Genomic DNA, 11,041 nt, shown 5'->3' with positions numbered 1-11,041 from the left:
ATTGTGCTTGTTTGGAAATGTGATAACTTGGAATAATTCTGTCTTTAAATAAGATGTTGTATTAGCTTTTTAAGAAAAAAAAACTCTTATGTCATTATATTCTATGTTTTGTTTGTCTGTGTATTGTTTTGGAAAATCAATAAAATTTGTTCAAAAAAAAAAAAGAATTGCATCTTAAAAGGTGGGGGTGTCCTTCTATTGCATGCTATAGCCACCAACTTCAATGTTTAAGTTCTTCTGTTTACTTTTGTTATTAGAATAAAAAGGAATCTGATTAGCTTTCCATAATATGCTAAGCTAAATTGTCATTGGATCATTTCAGGTTCCTGTATTCTGCCAACTCAGCCTATGTGGTTATCTTATGGTTCAATGTGTTATACTAATTCTGGTTATGGGGTTAATTCAATATGCTATGATTTGGCCTGTTGTGTTAACAAAGCCAGAGTACAACTGAACTGAGGTCATTCACTAAGTTATGTGTCTGAATAGGCTTTGGATCTAAATCTTCCAAGTCTAAATTCAACCTTTCAGTCCTGCACTACTGTAATGCATTGAAGACAAACTGTTGTTTAATTGCCTGAACTGGACATTATACATTTCCTGGTCTTTAAAAAAAGGTACTTGAGCTGAACATAGAAAAGAATCTTGCACAGCACCCTGCCAAGTAGAAATCTGAAATCTCTTAATACCTTGAACTTCAGCCATCTGTTTACAACTTTGACCTTAAAGGAAGCTGGCAAACACAAATGCTTCTAAAAATACCAATCAGATACTGTACTGCGAATCACCATGCTTGTTTAGCAGACACTCAGTGCTATGCAAGCGTGTTTCTGCTTTGCCAAGTAGGACATCTGCATAGACACCTAGTCAACAGATACAGACAAGAAGACCTATTAGTTTGCTTATCCTATGAGGCAAATTGTTTCATGAATTGTAGAATAAGATGGCACATCCAATACTCTTGATGTGGGTAAAGAAAGAGGAAATATCTCTTCAGATGGGCTGTTTTCAGACAAACTAGTGTTTGATCTAAAGCCATGTAGTTTATTGGAGAGCACATTAGGAGCTTGAGGAATCTTGCTGCTAGCATTAGACTTGGGGAAACTGGCAAGACGCCTAATTCCTCTTTGAAGTTTTCTGTAACCAAAACTTAGCTAAGATGCATACTGGTACATTTAGAAACGTTTGTTAGGAAACCGAGAAAGAGAACCAGGGAGACAAGTGCAATATTTACTTCCCAAAAGGCTATATTTTTTTTCAACTAAACCTTTTCACTTCTTATCATATAAAAATAATAATTGCATAGTATGATTAGTCCCTCAGCAGCCTAAAAATAACATCAATACTGTAATGTTGAATACATTTGTCTCCATCTTCCAAATTGTTTTTTTCTGTAGATGTCACCTGATGTTTATTTATTTATTTGCTTGTTTGTTTACTTATCTATTTATTTTGTCTGCTTCCCATCTTACCATGAGGTAACTCTGGGTGGCTTCTAATATTAAAAAGAATAAAACAATACAAAAATCTAATCCTGGATATCCTTTATCTAATACCCTTTATCTAAGGGTATGATACTTTTCAAAGACAATGGAACATATGGAAGAATGATAGCTTGCAACTATTCAATATAATGCAAAGCAAAAAGAACATAAAAGCATGCAAGTATCCAATAAACAGTGAGATTCCTTTGGAATCATATTCAGCTCTCAAGTATTATGACTGAATAAACGGCTTCAGCTGCCAACTTTGAAACATGCCTATGCTATTGCAGCCATTTTCTCATTTCTCAGCTGCTATAGAGTAAGGGGAGAGGAAAAGGTTTGGAATGCTAGCCCTATATGACAACAAGAAATCATCCCATTGGAACCAAGGTCATCTCAACAGATGTTTGGCAAATACTTGGCAGAGTTGCGATAGCGACACCAGAACACCTAATTGGACAATGTGATTCACATCAATGTGAATAGATGTGAATTTATTCTTTAGTTATGTGAAAACCGTGAGAAATAGGTAGAGCTGGTTTTGCTTTCATGTGTGCCAAAATGATGTACTGAATAAAATTTTCTTAAAGAGATTGGACTGTCTCGACTTTACTGGTTTGGTTGGATTGTCAGTCAGAACCTTGACAGTATTAAAAATCTAGAGGATCTCCAGAATGTTGAAATACTGTATATATCAACATGCTTTGAAAAAGGGAGGTGGAGATTTGATCAAGCAACAATGAATATAATTATTGTTTTGAAAAGATTAATTGATACCTTTCTGAAGGTTCAAATAGCTGGTAAATTCGGCTATGTGGTCCCCAACATTTATATATGAATTTTTATAGGACCACAGTGTACAGAATGATGCAAGTAAATTCAAATTTGTGTTAAAATATTTAATTCAAGAATTTTGAGAATAAAATTATTCAAAGTATTAATAAAATAACAGCCATCAATTATAATCAATACCTGGAATTATTTTATTAGTTCACTAAGGGAAATTTAAAACCAGATGCCTAAAATGATACAGTAAAGTGAGGAATATAATAATTGCTAAAATGTATGATGTACTTTATCAAGATTGAATATTTATTGATAAATGGAGAAAATGGAATATGATGCTAATGCTAATAAAATAAATTACTAGATATGTTGATTTCAAATGAAAAAAATAATAATTCCACACCATTTTTTTTTTTTAATAAACTTTATTAGTTTTACTTTTTAAAAAGTCAACGACAACACAGCTACAAAGTATATACAACAAAAAGACGAACAAGTCTTGGCATGGGCCAAGAGGAAAGAGAGGAAAGCTTGAGAGAGGAAAGAGGGAAAGGAAGGGAAGGGGGGGGGGAAGTGGGGATAACAGAAGTAGAGAAAACATTTATAATAAAACCATATTTTTGTGACTGTCTGTAAGGTCTTTTCTTCTTCCAGACTATCATCGGCAGTGCTTTTCTTTATCTCTGCCTCGGAGGCCTCGGCCTTAATTTTCTTAGAGGTGATCTATCTTTGATTAAGCCAAATGTACAAAGGATTCCAATTGCTATAATAGGTTGAAGATTCTTTATTTTTAATGCTTGTGTTAGTTTGTCCATTTCGGCGCATTGTAAGATTTTCTGAATAACCATAAGATCAGTGGGGATAGAGGGTAGTTTCAGCACTGGGCAAATGCCAGTCTGGCCGCGGTTAAGATGTGGATTGTAATATACTTTGACTTTTTGGATATTTGTTTATCAAAAATTCCTAGAAGGAAGGACTCTGGTTTGTACTCAATTTGTTCCATGGTTATTTCCTCTAGCCAGTGCCTAATTTTTTGCCAATACTTCTGGGTTTCCTTGCATGACCACCACATGTGAAAGAAGGTACCTTCTATGTGTTGACATTTCCAACACTTGGGCTCGTGTTGGGGTGCATCTTCGCCAATCTCGAAGGGGCAGGTGCCATCTATAAAACATTTTATATAAGTTTTCTTTATAAGCTGCTGATTTTGTGATCTTAATGTTCTGTTCCAGATCTTTTCCCATTCTGCTAGGGTAATGCTCAAACCCACATTTCTGCTCCACGCAATCATATTTCCCTTGACAATTTCTTGTTCTAGTTCTGTTTCTAATAAATATTTGTAAAATTTAGATATATTTTTTTACTTGGTCCTAGTAGAATTTTGTCTAGGGTCTGTAATTTATTGTAGATTCGAATTCCTTAATGTCTTGTTTGTATTTACTATGAATTTGTAGGTACACCCACTGATCAATTATAGATCCTCGCTCTTGCAGTTCTTGTCGTGTTTTCAATTTTCCTTGTAGGTCTAATAAATTTTCGTTTTAATCATTTTGGTTATATCCAAATTATTAGGGTGTACTATCGCTTCCATTGGGGATATCCAAATCGGTATTTTTAAATAAATCTTTTTACATACTTTTTCCAATTAGTTAATAAAGAGTCCCTGATAAGATGCCTATGGAAATATGATTGCCTGGGTTTCTAGATTCCCACAGAAAGGCATGCCATCCTTTCTGCATATCGTAGCCTTCTAATACTAGTGTTCTTTGTTGGTTAGGTTCACCCAATCCTTTATCCATAGGAGGGTGGCTGCCGTATGATATATTTCCCAGTTTGGCAAGGCTAACCCTCCTCTGCTTTTCAAATCTTGTAGGGCTTTTACGTTAATCCTAGCTTTTTCCCCTGCCAAATGAAATTCAATGTTATCTTGTTTAGTTCAGTAAAATTTTTTATTTAGTTTAATTGGTATTGTCTGGAATAAATATAGAAATTTTGGCAGAATATTCATCTTAATCAAAGCAATCCTGCCCAATAAGGAAAGTTGTAAATTGCTCCAAAAATCTAAGTCTTTCTTAGTTTGTTGGAGAAGTTTATCATAATTGTTTTCTTTTAACGATTTGCTTTGTGGAGTTAGCCAAATTCCTAAGTATTTAATTTTTTTTGTCACTTGTATTCCCATTGTTGTCTCTAGCTCTTTATTCTGGTCTCCTGTTAAATTTTTAATCATTAATTTTGTTTTTCCCCTGTTTATTTTAAATCCATAATCTTCTCCAAATCGTTCTAGTTCTTCTAATAAGTTGTGTCCTTTTCTATGGGCTCCTCCAGAAAAACCAAATCATCTGCGAAAGCCTGTACTTTATATTCTTCTGATTTGATCCTCAAACCTCTAATTCTCAAATTTTGCCTAATATGTACGTCAGAAGAGATTCTAGAGCGAATATGAAAAGCAGAGGGGAGAGAGGGCAACCCTGTCTTACCCCTTTTTCTATTTTTATCGGGCCAGTTTGTTCCCCATTTATTAGAATGTTTGCCTGTTGAGTGTGGTAAATTGTAGTGATGACATTTTCAAATCTGGTGCCAAGATTCATATTATATATTTTTTGAATTAAGAAATGCCAATTTAAGTTGTCGAATGCTTTTTCAGCATCCAAGAACATAAATGCAAATTGTTTTTCTGGTGGGCTTCATAGTATTCTGAAATGTCTATCACTGTTCTTAAATTATTCTTAATTTGTGAAATGGGAGAAATCCGTTTTGATCTTCATGGATATAAGTATTTAAAACCTGTTTTAATCTATTGGCTATTATAGAAGAGAATAATTTATAATCTGCATTCAGGAGCGAAATTGGTCTATAATTATTAATAAGTCTATGATCAAGGTCCTCCTTCGGGATCAAGCGAAATTAAGGCTCCCCTCCACGAGTCCGGCATCTTGGCTGCTAACAGTACCTCATTAAATACATCCAGCATCAGTGGTCCAATTTGTTCCTATGATAATTTTGTAAAGTTCTACGGTATCCCGTCTGGTCCTGGTGCTTTATTGTTACTTTGCTTCTCTATTGCTGACTTCAGTTCGGACCATGTTATATTTTGGTTTAATAATTCTATCTCTTCCTCTCCAATTGCTTTGTCATTCGCTTCCTCCAGGTATTTCATTATTTTATCCTCAGAGACTTCTTCTTTTTGTATAATTTCCCAAAGTAATTAGAAGTGATCTCTTTTTCTTCTCTATCTCCTCTTGCATATTGCCCCCTCATCCATTAATTGGTGTATCAATCTTTTTCTTCGTTTTCTTAAGTTTGTGGGCTAACCATCTCCCTGGCTTGTTTGCATGCTCAAAGTAGATTTGTTTAGTCATTTTCAGACTAATCTCAATTTTTCTTGTTCCAGTAAATTTAGTTTATGTTTAGTTGTTAATAACTGGTTCTGTATTCTTTGGTTTTGGGGTTCTTTTGTAATTGGGTTTCTAAATCCTTAATTTCTTGTTGTAAGTTACTTTATTGGGCATACTTTCTTTTATTTCTCATAGCATTGTAAGATTGTTATACCTCTTATATATGCTTTTAATGTATATCCCATATATTTTGTTTGAAGTTAGATCATTATTATTTTCCTTTAAGAAGAAGTTCAGTTCTTCTTTCAATTTATTAGTATATTCTTCTTCTTTTATTAAATGAGTGTTAAAAGTCCATCTTTTCTTTGGTTTTCTTCTACCCCTCCAGGTTATTTGAATTGGGTTGTGGTCAGCCCAATCATTTGAATAGATTTCGCTATCTTTGATTTCATTAAATAATTCACCGTTTATCAAGCCATATCTATTCTTGTCCAAATTTTATGTGGGTTAGAATAATAAGTAAACTGTTCTTTTTGGGGATTTAATTTTCTCCAGATATCTACCAGATTCATTTCATTCAACATATCCTTACATGGCTTAGAGAATTCTCTATTTCCTTTTTGTTCTTACTCCTATTACTATGATCCTTCCGATAGTCAACAATAGAGTTAAAATCGCCAATCAAAATAATATTACCATTTTCAAATTCTGTTATTTTTGATGGAGATGTTTAAAAATTTACCTTGATCATCATTTGGGGCATAGATTACTACCAGTAAGAGTGTAATGCCATTAATCGAAATTTGTACCACCAGAGTTCTTCCTTCAGGGTCCGCCCAGATTAACTCCGCTTTTAAGTCATCTCTCACATAGATTGCAATACCTTTCTTTTTGTGTTTATCAGCTGGTGCTGTAAATAATTTTCCCAGTTTCGGACAATCTAGGAATTTCTCCTCACTTTTCCTAATGTGTGTTTCTTGTATGCAAATTATATCAACATTTTGTTTTATTAGTTTGGTTAGAATCCTTTTCCTTTTAGCTCTTGAATTTAGGCCGTTTATATTAATGGAAAGAATTTTCCTTCCTTCGTCCATTACTTAAGTCTGCCTCGCTTTTTGTCTCGTAACTCTACGGCTCTCTTCTTGTGATTGATATGAAGTTGTTTCTTCTCTTTCTCGTTGTAAGTTGTCTTTCCCTTGAATTTGGACAGGTCTTTCTTCTTTGTTCCTGTGGCGGTTACGATCTTCCTGCATATTCCTTTGGATTTTCTCCTAGTGAGTTGGTCCTCCGTGGTTGTTAGCTGTTCTAGGAAGTTTTGTGCTTGTTCTATTGAATCTATTTTAATTTTTCTTCCCTTCCACGATATTAGCATCCCTTCTGGGATTAGCCATTTAAATGAGATTTCATTTTTATTTAAGTAATTGGCTAAAAATTTATATTCTTGCCTTATGGCCCTCACTTTTCTTGGAATCTGCTTGAGAATTATGATCTCTTTGCCCTTATATAATATTCTCTCATCTCTGGCCTTTCTATGTATTAGGTCTCTCATGCATCTTCTTGAAAAGCGGATATGGATCTCCCTTGGGCAATTGTGACGCCTTACATAACTGGTGTTCACCCTATAGATTTCATCAAATTCCTTGAGTAAGTCATCCTTCTCTTTTCCAAGTAGTTCAGCCAACAAACCTGCCATTAAATGTTCTAATTCTTCATTTTGGATTCCTCCACGTTTTGGAACCTTAAGTATGCAGCTGCTCTGTCCATCTCAAGTTGGACCAAGGAATCTTCCATTTCTCTATTTACATTTTTAAAATCTTCCTCAGTCCTTTCCAGGTTTCTCTCCGCTTGTTCCGTCCTCTTCTCTATTTCTTTTATTTTTAATTCAGTTCTTTCCATGGCCAATTGCATTGTCCCGACCCTATCTTCAACTCTCTGTATATCTACTCTCATCTCCTCTTTTAATTTACTCATTTCTTCTTTCAGTTCGCTAATATCTGCTCTGGTCTCATTATGATTCCTAATCATAATCTCCTGCATTCTAGACATTGATTCTTGCATTAATTCTTGCAGGGATAATAATGGCAGCTTGTAGGTTGGCATTAGTAACAGTCGGTTGTTTTCTCCTACCAAAGTCTCTTCTATAGTTTTCTGCGTTGTTGGGAGGCAGTTGCCAGAGTTGTCATCAAGGTCTGGTTGTTCTTCCTTCCTGTTTTCAGGGCCGTGGTTGTTGTGGAAGTCATCTCTGATAAAATTTGTTTTTGCAATTGGACTATGTTAAGAATGTTATCCCAAATCACCATTCGATGTATTATGTATTATTCTCTATATTGAATTCAAATACCGGAGTTAATTGTATTTTACCCTAATAAATCATACTTGTTTAAAGCATACAACCAACTCTAGAATATCTCACTCTATATATACTATATATACTTTTGTCCTATAGTGTATATTAATATTTAAGATTCCATTTTATCTGAGACAACCCTATTAACAGTCCTTAAAATTTTTATATATCCAAGAGAGTCTAATCTGTAAATCTTAATAACTGTAACAAGCAGTTTGCCTTTATACTTAACTATTATAGAAAAAAAGGAAAGAACAAAGAGAAAGGGAGAGAGAGAAAGAATGCAGGAAGAAAGGGGTCTTTTCAATTTTAGGGAATCACAAAGCACGTATCTGTAGGATTAGTTCCATAGAAAAACAAATCTGAGTTGGGGTTGGCGTTTTAGTCTTTTCGTCTCTCCTCCTGGGCGCACCAAGGAAGCAGGGGGAGGAAGTGCTGACTAATTGCTGTCAGCAATCAGCGATCAGTCTTGGCCAGGCTTCCGTCTGTCTCTTCCTTCTTCTTCTTCCCTCCTGCCAGCAATTGTCAATCCACAGTCACTTTGGGTATCTGCCTCAGATCGATCACTTTAAAAATCAGTTTTGTAGGCAGTAATGCTAAAAGGAAAGGATCTTGCATATAAAAAGTCAGTACGTCTTTTTCTGGCTCTCTACCTCTCGCTCTGCCCTCCTTCGCAGCTAAAATCCTCTCCTAATCTTCTAGCCTTCTCACGCGCAGATCCGAGGTGGCAATCCACTCCTGAGCTTCTTGAGTTCCCACCGCCTTTTTCTCTCCTCGGCAACGCTCCAATCCACACTTTCACTCTAAGTGTCGAGCCACTTTATCCCCCTTTCACTTTTCAAACTGCTTTTCCGGCGCTTATCTCCAGCTTCCCCACTGTTACTCACAGTGAAACAGGGAGAATCAGACCGAACTCTCTCGTGGCTTTGTAGTCCTTCTGCCCTTTTCCGCTCAGACCTTTCAGGCAGTCACTTTTTGCTTCATCAGTTCAGTGGCAGACCGGACTTTGGAGCCGCCATTAGCTGGCAGCTGGCTCAATCGCGCTGGTCTCAGAGGCTCTTCCTTCGTTGCTGGGGAGTTGCCTACCCCCAAACAGCAACCCGGGGGTCCTCTATTCAGACACGAAGCTCTACGGGTTTCGTGTATCCACTGGGGATCCCTCCAAACGCGAGAAGAGGTGTTTGAAAGCCCCAGCTGGGCTTCTCCACCTCTGGACGTCCCTGTCCTGCCACCCGGAAATCCAATTCCACACCATTTTTAATGAGGACCATATAAGTTATGTTCCATTATTTCATTATAATATAAATGACTTTATAATTATTCCCCACCCAGAGTCACTGGGTTGAGATGGGCAGCTGTAGAAATAAATTAAATTAAATATATAAATGTACATTAGAAGAGACTGAAATTACTCTTGGTTTAATAACAACACAGGTAGCCCTTTAGAGGCCATAATTGCAATGAGCAACTTGGTCATTAAGCAAAATGGTTGTTAAGTGAAATCGTGACTGCGCTTACTATCTTATTTCAGCTTTCCTTTCTTCACAGATTTGTGAAGGTCATAAATGTGAGGTTTGGTTACTTTTCATCTCTATTGTAATTACAAATAGTTGTTGTACAAGGAGGTCATTACTTATAAAATATCTAAATGGATGCCTAGGTAGAATGAGTATTATATAAAATTATTAAAAATATGATCTAATTCCAAATTTTAAGAAACTAATGATAGCTGTTTCCAATTGGACTTTTTAACACAAAAGTTTTTTCGGGCAATTTAAGGTAAATTATGTCATATTTTAATAAGCCTGTTTTATCTCCAAGTATCTGTATATAAAAGAGATCAGCTAGAATAGAATTCTTTATTGGCCAAGTGTGGTGGGACACAAAAGGAATTTGTCTTGGTGCAAATACTCTTAGTATACATAAAAGAAAAGATATATTTGTCAAGAATCATAAGATACACTTAATGATAGTCATACGGTACAATAAGCAATCAAATCATACTAGGAAACGGTCAGTATAAATCGTAAGAATACAAGTGACAAAGTTACAGTCATACAGTCACGAGTGGGAGGGGATGGGTGATAAGGAGTGATGAGAAGATTAATAATAATAGTAATGCAGACTTTGTAAATAGTTGGACAGTGTTGAGGGAATTATTTGTTTAGCAGAGTGATGGCATTCGGGAAAAAACTGTTCTTGTATCTAGTTGTTCTGGTGTGCAGTGCTCTATAGTAGGGGTAGTCAACCTTTTTATACCTACCGCCCACTTTTGTATCTCTGTTAGTAGTAAAATTTTCTAACTGCCCACCAGTTCCACAGTAATGGTGATTTATAAAGTAGGGGACAAAACCCCTACTGCCCACCATGAAAGCTGGAATGCCCACTAGTGGGCGGTAGGGACCAGGTTGCCTACCACTGCTCTATAGCGTTGTTTTGAGGGAAGGAATTGAAACAGTTTATGTCTGGGATGTGAGGAGTCTGTAAATAATTTCACAGCCCTCTTTTTGACTCATGTAGTATACAGGTCCTCGATAGAAGGCAGTTTCCTAGTAATTGTTTTTTCTGCAGTCCTAATTATCCTCTGAAGTCTGTGTCTATCCTGTTGGGTTGCAGAACCAAACCAGACAGTTAAAGAGGTGCAGATGATAGTCTCAATAATTCCTCTGTAGAACTGTATCAGCAGCTCCTTGGGCAGTTTGAGCTTTCTGAGTTGGCGCAGAAAGAAAGCTATTTAGACAGAAAAAGGAATCTGTATCGCTAGTTTTATAATGCATATTTCTTACAGTATGGATATATTCTTTTTATAAATATCTGGACTTCCAACATTTCAAATTGGATATCTTTAGTGCTTTGGAATTAAATTCAAACTTGTGTTTACCTCCCACCATTCATGCTTAAAATAGAAGGAAAATTTCCTTACAAATTAGCATTCCTTGCTGAAAACAAATTATTCCTATATATCTGCATAATCACACCAGTTCTGAGAAAACAAAAGAGATGTGAATCACTGAACCATTGGTGCGCAATTTCTTTTCCCATTCATCTGTCTTAACTGACATGATGCTACTCCAGGTTTTGTTGCAAAC

Source organism: Pseudonaja textilis, chromosome 1 (genome assembly GCF_049901715.1).
Source record: "Pseudonaja textilis isolate UNSWEBS1 chromosome 1, rPseTex1.2, whole genome shotgun sequence".
In the NCBI taxonomy this organism is placed as follows: Eukaryota; Metazoa; Chordata; class Lepidosauria; order Squamata; family Elapidae; genus Pseudonaja; species Pseudonaja textilis.
This window is presented reverse-complemented; position numbering follows the sequence as displayed.